Genomic DNA, 19791 nt, shown 5'->3' with positions numbered 1-19791 from the left:
TTGTAATCACACTTAATATCTTTGGAACAGGGACGCTTAGCTCTATTTTAGTGGAACTACACAAAATGATCGGAATGTTGCATGCTCCAGACAGCTACTTTTTTCCCAACATGCCTTGTTGATTTAGACGGAGCTGGGGGGACGTTGCTGCCAATCAAAGCATGGATCCATTTTAATTTAACACCTTCTCACAACTTTGTCTTCAGTTGTGATGTAAATATTAGCTCTGATTAGCAAGGAAGTTAGTTTTTTATTGTTTCCGAAAGAGCATCAATGGCAAGACACACGAAACAAAAGCTGAAAGCTCACACCATTGTACTATTTCATGCCGCTGGAAAATTATTCGTATAGTACGTCAATTATGTAAACAAATGCTGGAAGCTTGATAGCATTGCCAGAAGCCTCTTCGGCATCCGGGTCCATGTGCCATGCACAAAATTATACTACTTCATTCCTAAGTATTTGTCTTTTTACAAATTTCAAATGGGCATATTTCAGAGTGTAGATTCACTCATTTTGCTTCGTATGTGTACTCCCTCCGTTCCTAAATATTTGTCTTTCTAGAGATTTCAACAAGTGACTACATACGGAGCAAAATGAGTGATCTACAGTCTAATATATGTCTATATACATACGTATGAAGTAGTCCATTTGAATCTCTAAAAAGACAAATATTTGAGTAGTCACTCGTTGAAATCTCTAGAAAGATAAATACTCCGGGGTGTATTTAAGAACCGAGGGGGTAGTGCACAGCCGCATGGGAGACTCAGACCGGTCGTTGCGCCGCATTAATAGTGAGTAATGAGCAGTCAAATCATAAGCCCCACCTTTCCCACTGTAAGTTGCTTGAAAGAAGCAACCATCAATACGATCTTTTTTAACTCCGCTCATACTACTCCATCCGTCACTGTTTATAGAGCGCGCTTCAGAAAAAGAGAAAATCTCTGGGACCAAGGCGACTAGCTATCAGCCTAAAAAATAGCATTGGTAGTTATAGCACGACGTCTATTACTAGAGGAAATAATGCGTACGCACATGCATGGACTGCTTCCACCCCGGGTAGACACATGCATGCACTTACTCCACTCTGTAGTACTACATCGAGAGAAAATTGCTGTTACCGCGCCCTAATTAACTCATCATTAAACCAAACGCGTCTAAAGTCTCTCTGGTGGTGGAAATGCATTGAGAGAAATGCATCATAATGAAGCGCGCCTTGTAAACTATGACGGAAGGAGTAGTATGAAGGTGCAAAACCAAGTACATGTATGGCCAGTCGGTCAATGCACCTCACTACACCACAGCACTACATCCCTAACAGCTAGGTTGGATGGGAAAACGGCTTCCATTGACAGATTGTCGGTCGGAAAAGACTATTGCCGACCAACACTGTCTGTTGGGGAAAGTCCAGACTAGAAAAGCCTTTCCCGATCGACATATCTTTGCCGACCGACTGCTTGTCGGCAATGGGGTAACTTTCCCGACCAATATTTTGTTAGGCCTACCATGGGCTTTTCCCGACCGACGGTTTGTTGGGCATGCAATGAGCCTTTCCCGACCGACTGTTCGACGGGGTTTGCATTCCCGACCAACAATTTATTGGGCATGCCATGTTGTTTTCCCGACCGACTGTCCGACAGGGTTTGTTTTCCCGTCCGACTATCCGACGGGGTTTGTTTTCCCGTCCAACTTTTCATTGGCCCTATCATTAACTTCCCAGACTGATTGTCAGACAGGGTTTGTTTTGGCGAACATCCAATAGCCCTCCCATAGCATACACATTAGCAACAGAACATCAATCAAGTTATTTCATAACAATAACATGCATCTCCTCAAACAATAATAAACCATAGCCAGACAATAAAAACACATATTAATTAATTCCACATATAAATAGTTCATTCATTATTAACATAATGACCATCCAAATTTCCCATAAACTAATCTAACTAATTACAGAGGAAACATATGGTTCATTGTCTCAAAAACCATGCGGGTTTACAAAATGATAGCTAAAATGCATCTCCAATGATTCAGTCACCATTAAACAAAATATCCCGAACTGTTGGCTTCATGGTTCCTCGTCCTCTTGTCTTTCCTACAAAATGTAAAGAAGTTGCAAAACATAAAAAAGTTGCGACTACATTTACTCATAAATACAATGGCACCATAAAAACTTGTATAAAGCACAACACTGACGGAAACTGTTACTTCACAAAGGAAGCTAGTTCCGAATCAACTACTCAAGAAGGCACTCCATTCAAGTATAGGTAACCACTAGAAGTATACTCGTACTTATGGCCATGGTGCATATGTATAAGGGACTCATGACAAAACTCCATGAACATGATATATTACTTCATTCGAATAGAATATCATGAAGTCTGTTTATTGAATGCTGCACTTTAGTGTGCTCGGTGGAATGTTTATTTTACAGCAGAAAAAGGAATAAATTTACACCTGATCTGAGTCATTTTACATTATGATTCGCTTGGAGAGCTTACCTTACCTGATCATCACCAATTTCCCCCAACAAATTAACTATGTAAATGTAAGACATGCTACAAATGCAACATTAGTAAACAAACCAAATTGGGATATGGTGAGGTAAGTGTAAACATTATTCTTTATCCGCCACAACAAACATTATTCAATGAAGCTAGAACAAGGATGAAAATTCCCAGGATGCAATTGGAATACAGTTCCTGCTTGACTAGTACAATACTTCCAGTTTACCTAGGAGGTATGATGAACAAATTTCTCAATACTTACAATGCTATGATAAAAGCTAATTGCAATGTTCGAAAGGAAATTCTAGTGATAGAGTAATATCAAAACCTGAAAGTACCAAGTAAAGTACCCATGCGATTTAACATATATAAGTTGCCCTTTCATGTTGGCCTTTAGAAAGGACCAACAGTACCTGATGTGACATACAAATGACTCTAAAAAATAAAAGCATTTTCCCAGAGACTATCTACTCTAATATCCAGGTAGCACGTAAGCCACTATGTAATTGGCAAAGACAAATGACAATTCAGATGAGAGATATTGCCGCCTTGGCATGAGAGGAAGTAATCATTGAATGCAACTAAATTTCAGAAAAAGAAGTTATTAAGCAGAGACGACGGAGCTTAGATATTACGTAGATGAATATTCCTTGCAGCTTGCTTGGATTTTCATCAAACACCTTGTAGGCATAGGTAAGAGAGAATCTGCACAAACAAAGATTAGAGATTCGGGGGATTAAATCAAAAGAGAGGAGTAGGACAGAGAAAAAGTGGACAAATCAGTAGGAAGTACGAATCATAGCACACCTAGTCCTAAAAAAGATGGACCGACCTCACCGAGGCATGGAGCTTCCCGTGGTCGTAGAGCAGCGGAGGTACCTAGTTGAATAAGATACGTGGCCAAAAACATTTCACAGCGAGCACAAAACCTGTGAAGTATGAAGACAACACAATGATACCTACGAAAGGAGCAGGCTGCGAGGTAGGTGGCAGACTTTATTTACCGCGGAGACTTCTATAGGTCAGACCTCTGTGCAAAATAAAAAGATCAGGAATAAGGAACCATTTACGAAATGCTGCATGTATTTCTAACCCCTTGCATTTTACTCGGAGACAAGCGTGCAACAAGATAGTCGTTCACAGAGCAAGCATCATATCAATTTTGTAAACATTTGTTCCTGGGTGTATTTCAGTTCAGGGATGTTCATTTATAGAGGTTGATTTTAGCTCATAAACTATATAAGAGCAGATGCTTTACTTAACTATAGCTTTTAAAAAATAAAGCTAAAAGTCTGCACCACCATGCATACTTTTGTATACTAAAAACCTTTACAAGAACAATATAGAAGATTGAATACCTAATTCCAAATGTACATATGCAGCGCGTTATATCAGATTTCAGCGAGTACTAACATCTAAGATATTTAAAATATGGAGTGGTGTACATAGGTGTATCCATCCAACCTTTGTCCATGCTAGCTGCACACATAATTAATAGTGAATTTAAATGACTAACACACTGTCCAAAAAATCTAGGAAATTCAAAATCTGAACAGAACAACTCTCAAACTAAAATCAAAATCAAAATCGAACCCTTTCTATGCCTCACATGTGAATCACATGAAATAAAATAGGTGCTGCAGGAATTGAACATCATAGAAAACAACTAAGTTTAGTAGGAATTCATGAACTCGCTATCAAAAAGTATCTAACAGTATAAGAAAATACCTTTTTGGAAATCCACACATCGTTCGGATCCCGCTGGTTAGTGGTATTCCTGGTTAGTAGGTTTGGCCGCCTTCTTTTGCCAGGAACTGCTTTAAATGTTCACCAACAATGTTATGTATGTGGGGTCATACATTGTCCATGCAAAAAAAATAACTGGAAAAAGCAAAATCTAAAATATACAAGTTCAACATAAGTTGCTGCTCATCAAGGAAAAGCAAGAGATTATGCAAGGAATATAGATGTCAAGTTCAGTACTTTTATCATGAAAATTAGGAATATAGACGCTTAATTGGTATCTTAATTTATGTGCGGAGGGGCAAGAGCTGAAACTGAACCAAAATCTCAACTGTTGGTTTGCCTTAGAATGTATCATTGCTACACACATAATTATTGTTCTTGTACATGATCTCAACTTCTTACAGAACATCATTAGCATTTTCATATATTGCACAGACTAGCCTCTCTAGGATCCAACTTTACAAAGCTAGAACAACACTCAAGAGTCTAAAGTGAGGTGACAAACCAAGGTTCAGACCAATAAATGGGTCACTAAAATCAGTATAAATGTGCAATTTTCCCCAAAGTACCATCATAGTTAAGATTTATACCTAAGTTCTATGTTCCAAGTTTTAGCACTATGCGTGTTACTTCTGACAATCCATCAAGAAAATTTCTTTTGGCAATCAAGGTCAACCAAATTGACCACTATGCAGAAGGTGTGCTTATGCATAACAACTACTACACTGTTTTCTTCTCAAAGCACATAGTACGTATAAATTAGCTTTCCACATCCACACATAACATTAGCATGCACATGTGAAAGGAATAAAAAATTCCTCCGAAGAGAAATTGTTGTCTCGCTCGGTGCTAAAGATCTGCATTAGATGGACTAAAATCAACCCACTGTCAGTTGGATCTAGGAAGAGGCATCTTGGAGCATTACCTTCATGCCGGTGGCACCTCCAGGAGATAGATGAGATTGGGCGCGGACGAAAAGGGCAGCCGCCGGTAGGGTTTGGACGGCGATTGCGAGACTATCTGTGCATGCAGGGCAGTGCGATGAGTGACGGTGAAGGGAAGCGCAAACGGACAGGAGGAGAGAATACCTGCAGACGGAGGGGGCGGCGGAGAAAGCTCCTGCCGGTGGAGGCGGCGGCGGTATGGAGTAGCGTTCCACCGGTGGCTGTGTGGAGTGGGGTCGGGGTGGACAGGCCGGTGGGCGGGAGGTGCGGCGGAGAGAGAGCCCGAGCGTGTGCAGCGGTGGAGAGAGCCCGAGCGTGGGCGGCGGCGGATGTAGAAACTGTGATCCAGATCTGAGGGATTCGGGGGGATAAGGGGAAAAGGGGGGATGGGTTTTTTGGTGGGCTGGGCTCATTTTGGCGCCAACTAACGTTCCCGCGTGCGCGACTGATCGGCCCAATTAGCCACCAACTGTTGGTCGGGAACAATTGCCTACCAACAGTTTGATGGAAGTCCTCCTATTCCCGACCGACCAGCAGACGTGAAATATACGAGCATTCCCGACCGACTGTTGGACGCCACAAGTATGTATTCCCGACCGACTGACCGATGCAAGTTTTCCCAACCGACTATATGTCAGTATAAATGACCTTTCCCAACACACGCTGGTAGGGAATTCTAGTGCGTGGTGTAGTGCCTCCTCTTGGCATATCACTGACATGTGGGACCGGAGTGTGAGCAAACCGATCCCAATTGACGGCAAAATGGCCAACCCGTCGTTCCTTGAGAGAGACGAGGAGCGAGAACACACAGACGGGCTCGCACGGAGGCCAAGATATATTCGAGCATGGTTGATCGATATCATCATTACATGTTCGGCTACCGTTTTCCGCCCTTCTCCAGAATAAATGTGTACTTTATCAAAGATTAAGAAAAATAAGAGTACATAAGCTCCACCATGCAGTTCTAGTAGTAGTACTACTCGTACTACTAAACCTTGCGCTTGGCTCTTCGCCTCTTCGTGAAGTCGAACAATGATGGTACTCCGCATGTTCGGTACTACAGTGTATGCCTCTGGCAATCTGACACCGAATGAACTGATGCATGTCCACCACCTGGGCAAGGGTATGTTGCATTAGTCAAAAGGCATAAGCGAGCTTCACCTTGTCCTGCAAGATTCTCCTAGTTCTGCGAGTTGACGGGACACACCAACAAGAGTGCTAGTCCATACTCCCTCCTTTCCGGTTAATATGGCTTAATCTTTTTTGCAGGTAAATGACAGAGCTTTATTCATATATAAGCATTCTTAGGATGATCAGCCAAGACACTGGTCACTAGGAAGCGAGGTACCCCGCGAAAAAGAACTAGGAAGCGAGGTGTTTCATCAAGCCAGCTCTCGGCCACATTCAAAGTGCAGCAAGCACGGTTCGCACAAAGATGCGCTACAAGGTTTGCCGACCTGTTTACATGCTGGATAACAAAAAAAGAGGAAATATTACCGAGCGCTCCTATTTGTAACAAGATATGAGCCAGGATTAAGCGAGAATTGTGGCGAGTGTTCCATACAATCAACTTCCATTATCACATGCGAGAACCCTCTAAGAGAACCAAATGTGTTGAAGATTGCTTTATCACATTTTAAAATTATAATAAGAATGCAGACGCTCCATCGTCTGGTTCCTAGTACTACCTCTATAGACTATAGTAGTAGTACTAGTACTAGTAAACTTTGCGCTTGGTTGTTCACCTCTTCGGGAAGTGCAACAATAATAGTACTACTAGTATAGTGTATGCTTCCGGCAATCTGACACCGAATTAACTGTTGCACGTCCACTGCCTGAGCAAAGGACAACTTGCATTAGTCAAAAGTTTCTCCTTGTCCTGTGAGCCACCGCGCGCAAGCTTCTCCCGTCCTGCAAGCTTCTCCTCGTTCGGCAAGTTGACGGGACACAACAAAGTAATGCTAGTCCATACTGCCTCCTCTCCGGTTAATATGGCTTTATTTCAAACAAGATAAATACACTGTCTGTCACTGTATATTTCTAAAAATACGGATAGTGGACTTCATAATACGCTCATTGCGCTCAATTTATACAATTTCTGGTGTTTATACGGTCACTAGCTCACCATGGCTGAGTATGTGTGTGCATGCACGTGTAGGTTGAGCACTTGAACGTGACCGTGTGTGTTCCTCGTGTGCTCGGACATGCATGCATTAGGGCGTCGCGCACGTTTTTGCGTCCATGTGTACGTGTGACTGTTGCATACACGTACGGGGAGTACGTGTAGGGGCCACTAAAGGAGCAGTCAAATCACACAGTAAGTTAGTCAGAAGAAGCAACAATCATTTCACTCTTGAATGACACATATGCAATATAAAATGGTTGATATGGAGAGAAAAAGAAAACCACTATATATACACTAGCAGGAGCCTAAGCTACAAGCCTGCTTGCTTGGGTTGCTCTCTTCACAAGCATAGAACGATGGTGGCCACACCGCTGGTCACATAATCGGCCTGATCCCGCAGCTGGGGGAAGGGAACAATGTTGTGCGTAGACGCGGTCGACATCGGCGAGGGAGAAAATCCACAGTCGGTGCGTCCCAATTGGGGTCACCGCGGTATGGGCCGTTGCCGCGTCCCAACCGCCCTTCTAGCTACAGCCCGACGTCCCAGGTAGTCCATCTTCCTTTTGGAGCCGGCTTGCTCCACTGCCGCAGCTCCCCACGTAGCTCCATCTCCATGTCGCTTTGTTGGTCGAAAAGGAATGATAATGGAGTGGAAAGTTTCCGTTTTTCCGGAGAAAAAATGGAAACAGAGAGAAACCAAGGTTTCATTTCGTTGGATCGCGCCATCGAGCAAAACCAACATTTAAATCACGTCAGTCGCGTTCGTGTCTCACCCTCCTCCAGGGCTCGACCCCACACGGTCGCTCGGGATGCCACTCACCGCAAACCGAGTATACGATAACTTTCCCGCCTGCTTGTCGATGGATCGCGCCATGGAGTACTAGTACTATTGGATGAGATTGACGATTGGGGAGGACAACTAGCTGTAGCACGGACTCCCAATAACTTTTTACATGCATGTTGTGGCCGGCTATTGCGACCTTTTAACACAGAGCAGTCACGTGCACCAGGAAGTGGCGTGAGCGACGCTCTCTCAGCCGGCGCGCCGCTTCAATGCCGGCGCCAGTGAGAGGTCGTGTCCGCTCTGGCCGGGCATGAGTGCGACACTGACCGTTTCGGGTGGGAAGCACGCGTGGGTGATGAAGAGGGTTCGGGTTGGTCAGGAGAGGCCGTGGCAGCGGTCCGGACACCCGCAAACAAGAGATGATGTACATTAATATTGCCGCGTATATAATTAACAACGTAAATAATGTGCCAGTTGGACAAATATGATTGGAGATGGAGATGGAAATGTAATTTTACGTAAACACGGATATGCATGTCTATGTCTATGTGTGTGTGCGCGATGACTCTCGCGACCTGGAAGCGGGGGCGTGTTTTTGACCGAGTTTTCTTTCTTGGGACGTTAAAAAATTGTCCGCCAGTTTTCGTTTCTTTTTTGAGGGAACGCACGTATTCTATTTAAAACCACTGCTATGGAGAGATTGTTTTACTCCATTATAGCCTCTTGTTTGATAGAACTTCTCGCGTCTCGTTCTCTCACCCTCTCCATATCAAAACAAGATGACAGTGTCGACACTATCTCTCTCCTCACCGATGGTCACAGATCCAGCCGAATCCCGTCGAGCCGGCACTGGCGGAGACGAAGGTCCTCCATGCCCTTGTTCGCTACCGTCGTGTGGGCAGATCCCGTCTGCCCGCCTAAGCGACATCTCGCCCACCTGAGGTATAACTTCTTGTACTGGTCCAGCTTCCCAGGTTGTTGCATGCGGGTTTTCTTCTATGCGACTACTCCCTAGCTCCCCATGTATAGTAGGTAGGGTTCGTCGGCTGGTCCAACATTAGCTACTATTATAGAGGAAATGCCACTCGAAAAGCTGTCCTCACTACTAGGAAAAGGCCTACTAATGGCGCACCAGTTTTGCCTACTAATGGCGCATCACTGGTGTGCCATTAGCATCACGCCACTAGTATTTATTACTAATGGCGCACCACTAGTGCGCCATTAGTATCTGGTATACTAATGGTGCACCACCCAGTGCGCCATTAGTATATAACACCATGCGCCATTAGTATGCCTCCCAGGGGCCATATTTAACCATGTGCTTTGGCACACTAATGGCGCACTGCGGATGGATGCGCCATTAGTATACTTGGCATACTAATGGCGCACTATTTGGTGATGCGCCATTAGTATACTTTGGCATACTAATGGTGCACTCTATAGTGATGCGCCATTAGTATGAATATTAGGTTTTTTTTACTTTTCTGATTTTTGCACATGTTACAAAATATATTATTTGACAGAATATAGACAATAGCACACAGCAACAGCAGATTCATCGAATACAATAGAAGATTAGTCTCCGAATACAATTCATCATATTAGTCTCCGAATTCAAAAGACCGAACAGAAATAAAACATTACAAGTCTCGAGACCGCGAGTATCGAGTTTGTCTTCACATTACAAGTCGATATCGATCATCTAAACTACCATCACATAGAAGAGAGCTGCGGTCATCACGATGAGCATCATCGTGATGAAACTGGTCTTCATCCGGTTCCTCCAACGCTTCCTCCATCTGTGCGTGCGCCGCCATCATTAGTGGTGGCATCCGCGGCGCCATCATCAGTGGTGTCATCCCCGACGCCACTAGGGGTTGTGTAGTCAGGATCGGTGTCTTCCGCGGCATCCTCATAGTGGTGAGGTTCTTCCTCCAACTCCTGGGACAGCTCCCAGAATTGCTTGCCACCTGAACCGCCGGCCTCATCGTTGTGGGCCATGTTTCATGCTAAATAAGAAAAAAGTTTGGTCAAAAAGTTGGTTATTGTCAAGGAACAAGATCATGATCTCATCATTTAGGGTTTGTCGACACCGAGGCATCCTAAAAGCTAAGCTTTTATCATTTAGGGTTTGTCGACGCTGAGGCACCCTAAAAGCCTAAGCGTACATCATTTAGGTTCTCATCCACATCGAGGCACCCTATAGAAGCCAAGTTAAGTTTTCATCATTTAGGGTTTATCGATGCCGAGGCACCCTAGGATGGGCCTAATCACTTGGCACTAATCACTTGGCTCTATTGCCACCTATGTTGGGTTTATCATCTAGGGTTTATCGATGCTAAGGAGAATTCTAAGTTGGGCCTAATCACCCCGGCCCATGCATTAGTCGCAAGTACCCCATATGTCCTATTTTTAGCAAAGTCATGCTAAAATTCACGGAAAATTTCAGCATGACCTTTGCTGAAAATAGGACATATGGAGTACCCGAATTTGCCGGAACGGAAGTTAATCGACATTCCGGCAAACTCAAGGGCCTCTCGGGGTACCTGCAAATTCATCATGACACAATGGTTGGAGACAAAACCCAGCCACAGACCATATGGTCCTCTGCTTTCATATGGAAAAAAAATAAGCTCAACTTATGTGAGCTTCCATTCCAGATATAATAGGTCACCCAACAAAAAATCATCAATAGTATGATCAATTTTGAATCAATAGACATACTTCTCAAAAGAGGCATGATCAAATTCTGGTGCCCTTGACTTACTAGTATTTATCTCTTATGACTGATGAATGTGTATTGAGTCCAAAAGCAAAGACTCTACAGTGAAATGAAAAAACCTTGGAAATATATTTATGATAACTCTAAATGGATCAGAAGGTGCAGATGCACTTGTAAAAAAAAGGTACGCATTTGCAGCAGCTTTGTTCTGATTATGACACCATTCTGTTAAGAAGGCAAAATAACATTATCATCCCAATTCATGGTTGAAGTTGAAGACCCTAAGCTTTAAAATTCCAAGTCTCACTTACGCATGTTAACTTATTTACCAGTTCAGAACTATCACCAGAAAATAGTAAATCCACATTGACCACATAATATTATTTTGCAACCACTCAGTTTGTCCTTGACTAGGACACTTGAAGCACAAAACAACTAATGCAGAGCTAGGTTGTATGTTTGGCTTAAGGGTTTTCCTTTTCAAATTCGGACTCTGTTTCTAAACAAAGTAGGCTTCTATCCTGTCTAGAATGTAATGAAGATGTCTTGGATAAGATGAGTGTTTTTTTAACAATTTTCTCATTTTGACAGCATCTGTATCACATTACACTTGATATATTTTCACTCCTGTGTGTTGTAATGAAGATGTCTTGGTGAGACTTGATATATGTCCAAAATTAGAAAAATCACAAGGTACTTTCTCTACCTAATAAACTCCATATGACCACATAAAACCCTATTTAACACACCTGTAAAGAGGAATAACCCCCCTAAGGAGCTAGAAAGCTATATCGCCCACTGCCTCGTCGAATGTCTGTCAAGGGAAGAGATAAAGAGCATATAAAACATTACCCACACAAAAAATGAGAGCATGTAAAAAATTTAAAAACGAGAACCATGAGTTATGAGAACTACAAATTAAGCAGTGCAGTGTTCAACTAGGCCTCGGACTCCAACTGTCAGATAACAAGAGAACAATTCACACGACCGCAAGCAGGTGTAACCAGAGGCAGAGGAGCATGAAGAGACAAGTCTCCAGAACTAGTACATGAATCCATGATGCTGCTACATATTATTAATACTGAAACTAACAGAAAATGCTAACAAGTCTTGAGAACTAGCGCATGATGCTAAATAACCCTATCACCCAGAAACAAACCATTGAATCGTCATGCAAATGTAGTTACAGGCCAACGGAGAGATAAGCAGTTGGTCCAAAAAAACGCCTAGCTAGTGGAACATTAATTGATAGCTAAGGAGTGGCGTTAAATACCGAACCACCGGCATAAGAATCAAGTGCTAGGAAGTCATGATTTCTCAATCGTGGCTCTGAACCCAAGCCCTTGGTAAATCTCTGGCTCAATAGAGAACACAGCCAAGGCTAAGCGTGACGCAGGCCAAAACAGAAGAATGAATAATCAAGGTGCTCGACCAGCAAATCAACTAGACAGAGTGATTCGCGGGCGGCACACAGAGCACAACCCAATCCAATCCAATCCAATCCTATCAGTCCAGCCCTAGGACCAAACCCTCCTAACCCTAGCAACCACGGGGCACACCAACCCACATCTGACACTACCAAATTGCATCGATCGCGCGGCGGTACCAAGGAAGGAAGGGGGTTGGGGGATTGGGGGCGCGTTACCATACCTTGAGGATGCCGAGCTTGATGGAGCCATAGACGACGCCGACGCCGACCACGGAGACCCTGGCCACCTGCAAAGCAACATCCATCGCGAGGACGCCGATCGTCGGTCAGTCAATCAGTCAGCCAGATCTGATCCACGCGGATGCGGAGGAATCGGGGGGAGGGGCGCACGTCGGTTGCTTACGAGGGCGAGGGTGCTCTTGCCGGAGTCGTATCCTCCTCCTCCTCGTCCTCCTCCTGGTCCTCCTCCTCCGGCTCGGGGCGCGGGGGAGCTGCAGTGGTGGGGGGCGCGGGGGTGGCGGTGCGGGGGAGCTGCGGTGGTGGGGGGCGCGGGGGCGCGGGGGCGGCGGGGGTGGAGTTCGGCGGGGGTCGGGGTCGCGGCATCGGGAGGGAGGGAATTAACTAGGGGGGGAAGGAGAGGGACGAAGGGGATCTGGCGAGAGGGAGGGAATTAGCTAGGGGGGATCTTACTAATGGCGCACCCGCGGTCGGTGCGCCATTAGTAATATTTTTTTACATAGCAATGGAGCACCAGGCAGAGGTGCTCCATTAGTAATCTTTTTTTATAAATAGCAATGGCGCACCAGCTAGAGGTGCGCCATAAGTAATTTATTTTTATTTTTTGTTGCATTTAATAATTTTTTAGAAAATGAATATGAATATGAAAAAGTAATATTTTTTATAAAAACAGTAATAATTGTTGTTTAACAACAATTGTAGTCTACACTTTTTTATTATTATTTTAAAAAAATGAATATGAATATGAAACGGGGGGTGCTCGTCGGCGGCGGTGGAGTGGGGGATGGTGTGGGGGGTGCTCGTCGGCGGTGGTGGAGCGGGGGAGGGTGCGGGGGGTGCTCGTCGGCGGCGGTGGAGCGAGGGAGGGTGCGGTGGGTCGTCGGTGGCGGTGGAGCTAGCGGGGGAGGGTGCGGGTGGGATCGAGATCAAGATGGAGGGGGATTGAGATCGAGTGTCCTCATGAATATTCAATATTTTATCATATTGAATATGAAAAAATATCATCAAATTTAAAAAAATATTCATGAATTCAAAAAGTGCCCATGAAATTTAAAAATATTCATGATATCAAAAAGTGCCCATGAAATACAACCAAGAAATGAAGACTACGATTTAAATACAGTCGATCTTAGCTAGCTATCTTTTCATAATCTTCTTGCCCTTCTTTTTCGCAAATGGAGTTCTTTTGTGGAAGGGATGTCCTTTAGGTAGGGTGGTCCTGCTTCTTCTTGTGGTGTATGCTGCTACTACTTCATCGTCGTCGTCATGTTCGATCTTCGGGTCGCCGTACTTGTCAAAGTCTTACTCATTGGCTACTCCATCCATTCCGATGATCTTCCTTTTGCCTCTCCTCACGACAACACGACTAGACTTTGACGGGTCGGTAATGAAGAAGCATTGGTCCACTTGGGAAGCCAGTACCCATGGCTCATTTTTCGCGGTGACGTTTGTGCCCGCGGTCTTGGATTTGGCTTCAGGTATAACCATGGTGGTGAAATACCGGTCTTCTTTTAGGACGCTCTTGGCCCATCTGACACGGAACATCGGGACCTTCTCTCCAGCGTAGCTCAGCTCCCAGATCTCCCCGATCCTTCCGTAGTATCTGTCCTTGTCGTTACCAGTGTAGGATTCCATCGTTACCCCGGAGTTCTGATAACCATCGCTCTTCATGTCCTAGTGCTCGGTGTAGAATGTGTAGCCGTTGATATCGTACGCCTCATAGGTCATCAGGTTGTGCTCGGCGCCCTGTGACAAGGCGAATATGAGTTGTTGTTCCACGGAAGAATCCTCATGTAAAGGGTATGACAGAAGCTTCTGCTTGAACCAACGCGTGAAACATGAGTTGTGCTCTTTGATTATATCTCCGTCCGTCCTCTGTTGGCCTCGGTCATTGTACGTCTTCTCAATAAAGGTTTTGTGCTCTACCACCCAAGGATCGACCACGTCTATGTGTTGTAGCACGACTAGGTTAGCTCTATCAAAGTCGGTGAGTCGACCCTCGAAGTCGACATGCATTTCGCGGCGACCCTCACAGTGACCCCATCCAGCGAGACTGCCAAGGTGCCTGTTGACGGGCAGACCAACGGGGTTCTCGATGCCTAGATAATTCGTGCAGTAGGAGATGCACTCTTCGGTCAGAAAGCCCCTGGCTATACTTCCCTCTGGACGTGACATGTTGCGAACGTATCCTTTGATGACACCATTCATCCTTTCAAACGGCATCATGCTGTGCAGGAACGTCGGCCCGAGTTGGATGATATCCTCCACGATATGGACCAACAGATGCACCATAACATCGAAGAATGCGGGCGGGAAGTACATCTCAAGCTCGCATAGTATCACCACGATCTCTTCCTGTAGCCTTCTGAGTTGCCTCACGCCAACCGACTTCCGAGAGATGACGTCAAAAAAGTTGCATAGGTCAAATAGTGTTTCACGGACGTGCGCGTCCATGATCCCGCGGATTGCAACTGGAAGTATCTGCGTCATCAGCACGTGACAGTCGTGAGGCTTCATCCCGCTGAACTTCTGCTTCGCTGGGTCTAGGTATCTGCTTATCTTCCCCGCGTAACCGTAAGGAAGTTTTACTCCTACGAGGCAGGTGAAAAACTGCTTGATCTCCTCCTAACTTAGAGTGAAGCACGCGGGAGGGTAGTCATTTCCGGTCTTCTTAGCCTTTTTGCCTTTGCGACGACTTTCTGTGTCCTGCTTCGCCTCATCATCATCATCATCATCATCATCATCATCATTAGCGTGAAGCTCCTGCCTGATGCCCATTGATTTCAAGTCTGCCCTTGCTTTCGGCCCATCTTTGGTCCTCTCTGGCATGTTGAGCAGGGTACCAAGCAGACTCTCGCACACGTTCTTCGTGATATGCATGGCATCAAGGCTGTGAGGCACACGGTGGATCTTTCAGTACGGCAAGTCCCAGAAAACAGACCTTGTTTTCCATACCTTCAGCAGTGGCTCTGGCGCCTTTCGCTTCTTTCCTGGCTCTGGCGCCTTTTGCTTCTTTCCCGGCAGTGGGCAATCTTTCCAATTTTTCAACAGCCCGTCTATTTCCTCGCTGCTCCTCGTACGTGGGCGTCTTCGGAGTTCGGTTTCACCATCGAACAGATCCTTGCATTTCCTCCACGGGTCATCGTCGCGAAGCCACCTTCGATGTCCCATGAACATGGTTTTCGAAGACCCGGGATCTCTATCTAGCTGGCGATACATTGTGTCATCCATGCACCTGACGCATCCAGAAAATCCATGGACCACCTGCCCCGCGAGATATCCGTAACCGAGATAGTTGTGCACCGTCGTGAGCAGTGCGGCTCTCATAGGGAAATATTCTTACTCTGCGGCGTCCCACGTATTGGCTGGCGGTTTCCACAGCGTTTCTAGCTCCTCTTTCAGCAGCCCCAGATACAGATTGATGTCGTTCCCTGGTTGTTTCGGCCCTTCAATTAGCATACTCATGTGAATGTACTTCCTCTTCATGCACCACCAGGGGGGAAGGTTGTACATCCACACAAACACAGGCTTGGTGCTATGTGTGCTTCTCTGGCTGCCAAACGGATTGACTCCATCAGTGCTCGCGCCCAGCACGATGTTCCTTGGATCCTTCCCAAATTCTGGGTGTTCGAAGTTCAACGCTTGCCACTGGCTCCCATCCTTAGGGTGACTCAGCATCTTGTCTTTTTTATTTATCTCCGGATCATTTGCGTCATCTTCTCGCTTCTTCTCCTCCCTATCTGCGTGCCAACGCAGGAGCTTTGCTACTTTAGGGTCCGCGAAATACCGCTGCAGACGAGGAGTGATCGGAAAGTACCACACCACTTTTCGAGGAGCTTTCTTCCTCTTCTTGTATCGAGTGACGCCGCACACTGGACATATAGTAGACTCCGCGTGCTCGCCCGGATAAATGATGCAATTGTTCATGCACACAAGGTATTCCACATGCGGTAAATCCAGAGGACACACGACTTTCTTCGCCTCCTCGAAACTGGTCGGGCACATGTTCCCCTTGGGAAGACGTTCGTGCCAGAATGACATGTTCTCGTCGAAGCATGCGTCGGTCATTTTGTGTTTTACCTTCATCTCCAAAGCCATGAGCGTTACTTTCAGGCGGGTATGCTCGGGTCTGCATCCTTCATACAATGGAGTAACCGCGTCTATCTCCAGTTGATCCAGCTTGGCTTTCTCTCGGGCGGCAGCTCTTGCGCTATCCGTCTGCTTGAGTAGCAGCTCTTGAATATGAGGGTCCTACACCCAGCCCATCGATGGTCCATCGTCGCCTGCTCCTCCGGCATCTAGATCTTCATGATCATGCCCTTCGTCTGCTCTGGCATCTTCCTCATCATCATGTCCGGCATCTTCTACATGATGACTATGAACAGCATCACCGTCGTGATCATGTCCTGGAGATTCTTCGTCTTCTCGCCCGCCCGAGCCACGGTGGTTGTCTTGCTGCCCTTCCTCATTTCTTGCCTAGCCCCCATGGACGACTTCATAGTAATCTTCATCACCTTGGCACCGATAGCCATCCATGAAACCACGCAAGAGCAGGTGGTCCCGCACCTGCCCGGAATCCGGGTCCACAATAAGGCTTTTCAGCTTGCATCTTCGACACGGACATCTTATCTCCGTCTCGTTCTTTTGAAGCATCTCGGCCTTCGCGGAGCTCAAAAACCTATTCACGATGCCTTCAGCCATTGTGCGGACCATGGTCACCTGCGGGGTAGAGCAAAACAATATTTTAGAACCAAGAAAAAAATTTGGCATGACTTTCCCTAAAAATAGGACCAAAAAGAATGCATAGTGCCAAAATTCTCGCCGAAGCGGAAATAAATCAACATTCCGGCAAAATATTGGCAACTATCGCATTTCAAATACCGGTACATGCAAACACAAACATATATGCAACACCACAAACATATGCAAAACCACAAACATACATAGATCTAGCTAGGCCACAAAAAGTGCATGTGCACGTTATTGGAGCGAGCTAGGGAGAAAAAAAGTAGATCTACAACATGAAGATAGCTTTCCCCTTACTTACCTATCAAAAAAAGGTAATTTCAACACTTAATTTTGATGAATCTATGGTGCAAATGAGGTGAGGAGGAGGAGGCAGCCGACAAGCTTAGAGAAGGAGGTGGGAATGAAGTGGGGAAAGTGAGTGTGTAGGTGTGGCTGTCCAAAAATATCTAGCTGGTCCCAGGTTACTAATGGCGCACCACACACATGCGCCATTAGTAACCCAACATACTAATGGCGCACCACACAGACATGCGCCATTAGTAGTTTTGCAAAAAAGTAAAAAAAATTATACTAATGGCGCAACCGTGGCACAGTGTGCCATTACTAGTTTAAACTAGTAATGGCACACTATGCAACGTGCGCCATAGTAGTTTGCAAAAAAGTAAAAAAAAATTACAGTAGTGGCGCACTCCTATCGGCTGGTGCGCCATTAAGTAAGTTCCTACTTACTAAATGGCGCAACTCTGCCCAGATCGGCCATTAGTATGTTTGAAAAATGAAAAAAAAACATTTTGTTACTAGTGGCGCACTGTGTGCCTAGTGCGCCATTAGTATATAGTAATGGCGCACCACATGTCTGGTGCGCCATTAGTGTCAATTCCATCTATAGCCCTTTTCCTAGTAGTGCCTGATTTATGCCTCGGTGGAGGTATACATTTTTTTCAACAAAAAGTACATGGTGGTTGTGCGGTCATTGTCCATATGCTCCTATTGCTGCTGCTAATCTAATACTATCACTAGTTAAATGAAGAAATGCTTTTTTTCTCGGGTATCCTGGTTTAGTTCCCATCAAGATAATCATGATGCTTCTGTTTGTTGGTGTACTTTTATGTCTTCCTCAATTTTAGTGGAACTGCACAAAATTGGATGGCCATTGTTGTTCCGCCTCACTGTCCTCTGCCACGTGGTTCTTCCTTCCTCGAGCTTGACTACCGAGAAGAAATAGACCACAGTGAGGATTTGTCGAACTTCATAGGTGCCTCGCCCAAACTTGATGCCAAATGGATGATGCATCACCAAGATGACCTATCGATGCTCATGGTTGTGCCTCATGGTTGCGTCGGCTGGTGAAGCTGATCGATTTTCAATGAAAAACAAGCTGTCTTCCATCAGTGCTCTTTGCTTGTTACCCACAAAGATGATATCCTTCGTCAGTTCACCTTGGTTGCAATCCACTGTCGGCGGCGCTTTTCTCTTTCACCCAGCGCCTGTGTGGGAGGGCCACCGACCCCTTCTTCCTTGCTATCGTACGTAGTGTGGGCAGATCCGACCTCCCGCTGCACGCCTTGCCACATCCCGATGACCCTAAGGTATAAGTTTCTTTGAAACCGTCATTGGTCTAGCTGCATGCTGATCTTTTTCGATTCTGTAGTTGAATCTAGGTCTTGGTTCAAAGAGGAAAGAAGGGTGTGGTGGGGTGGAGCATGAATCTAGGACGTGGTTCAATGAGGAAAGGAGGGAGGGAAAGTAGTATAGACTAGCTATCCAGCCGCTTTGTTGGTGGAAAAGGGAAAAAGGGGGTAACCCAGTACACACACCTGTAAGGAACCCAAATCTTTGTTGAAAAGGGAAAGAAACTGGGGTGTCGGGTAGTTTGTGCAGGACTAGATTTGCTGCCCTAACATCGGAAAAAGTTTCAAAGAGAACAAATATGGGACCAACGCAGACATGTTTCTTGGCTACATACTCTGCATCACCCATTTATACGTGTGGACACACATGGTGCTGGCATGTCCCATGTCCCATCCACATGATCGTGCAGTGTGTTTTGAGATATTGTGCTACTTGTATTGGTACTGTTTTAAATAAATTTTGAATTGAAGCTATTGTATTTTAAGCAATGCCACTCTCAAAATTAACTACTGAACTATTTTAACCGAATTTCTCTGTTAATATGAATCAATGCAACCGTTTTAGAAATGCTACTGTCCTATACTTTGTTTTCCATCAAGATAAGGTAGATGCTTCTTTTTGTGGCCACATGTTTCATCCTCCTTTATTGGCAGTAATTGTTTCCTTTTTTGCCTCTGTTAAATCATGGATATCTATTCAACTTGTTGCTATAGCAAACTTAAATGTCTCACCGGCGACTTTACTTGATTTCAGAGTAACTACACAAAACGAGATTGGATGTCCTATTCATGTTGGCAGATTCATACGTGATGTTGTCTGCGTCATGACAACTTGGTACTTGCCTTCATCCACATGATCATGCATGTGTTTTGAGATGTTGTGCTACTTGTATTGGTACTGTTTTAAATAAATG

At 45.2% G+C, this 19791-nt stretch overlaps 1 long non-coding RNA gene across 6 annotated transcripts; it reads right to left on the bottom strand.

Moving 5' to 3' along the window:
• Positions 1-1856: 1856 nt before the first annotated feature.
• LOC125520444 lies at positions 1857-5559 on the bottom strand. 6 transcript variants are annotated; one of them, XR_007288679.1, is made up of 7 exons: positions 5345-5559; positions 5182-5276; positions 4239-4324; positions 3470-3540; positions 3318-3389; positions 3146-3215; positions 1857-2098 (listed from the first exon to the last, which is right to left on the bottom strand). It is a non-coding gene; the product is annotated as an uncharacterized LOC125520444 (long non-coding RNA). The 6 variants fall into 6 exon arrangements; XR_007288678.1 differs by having other exon boundaries at positions 3343-3389; XR_007288675.1 differs by having other exon boundaries at positions 3474-3540.
• Positions 5560-19791: the final 14232 nt, after the last annotated feature.

The sequence above is a fragment of the Triticum urartu genome, chromosome 7, assembly GCF_003073215.2.
Source record: "Triticum urartu cultivar G1812 chromosome 7, Tu2.1, whole genome shotgun sequence".
Taxonomy (NCBI): Eukaryota; Viridiplantae; Streptophyta; class Magnoliopsida; order Poales; family Poaceae; genus Triticum; species Triticum urartu.
The sequence above is the reverse complement of the archived record's forward strand: the minus strand, read 5'-3'. Positions and strand labels throughout refer to the sequence as shown.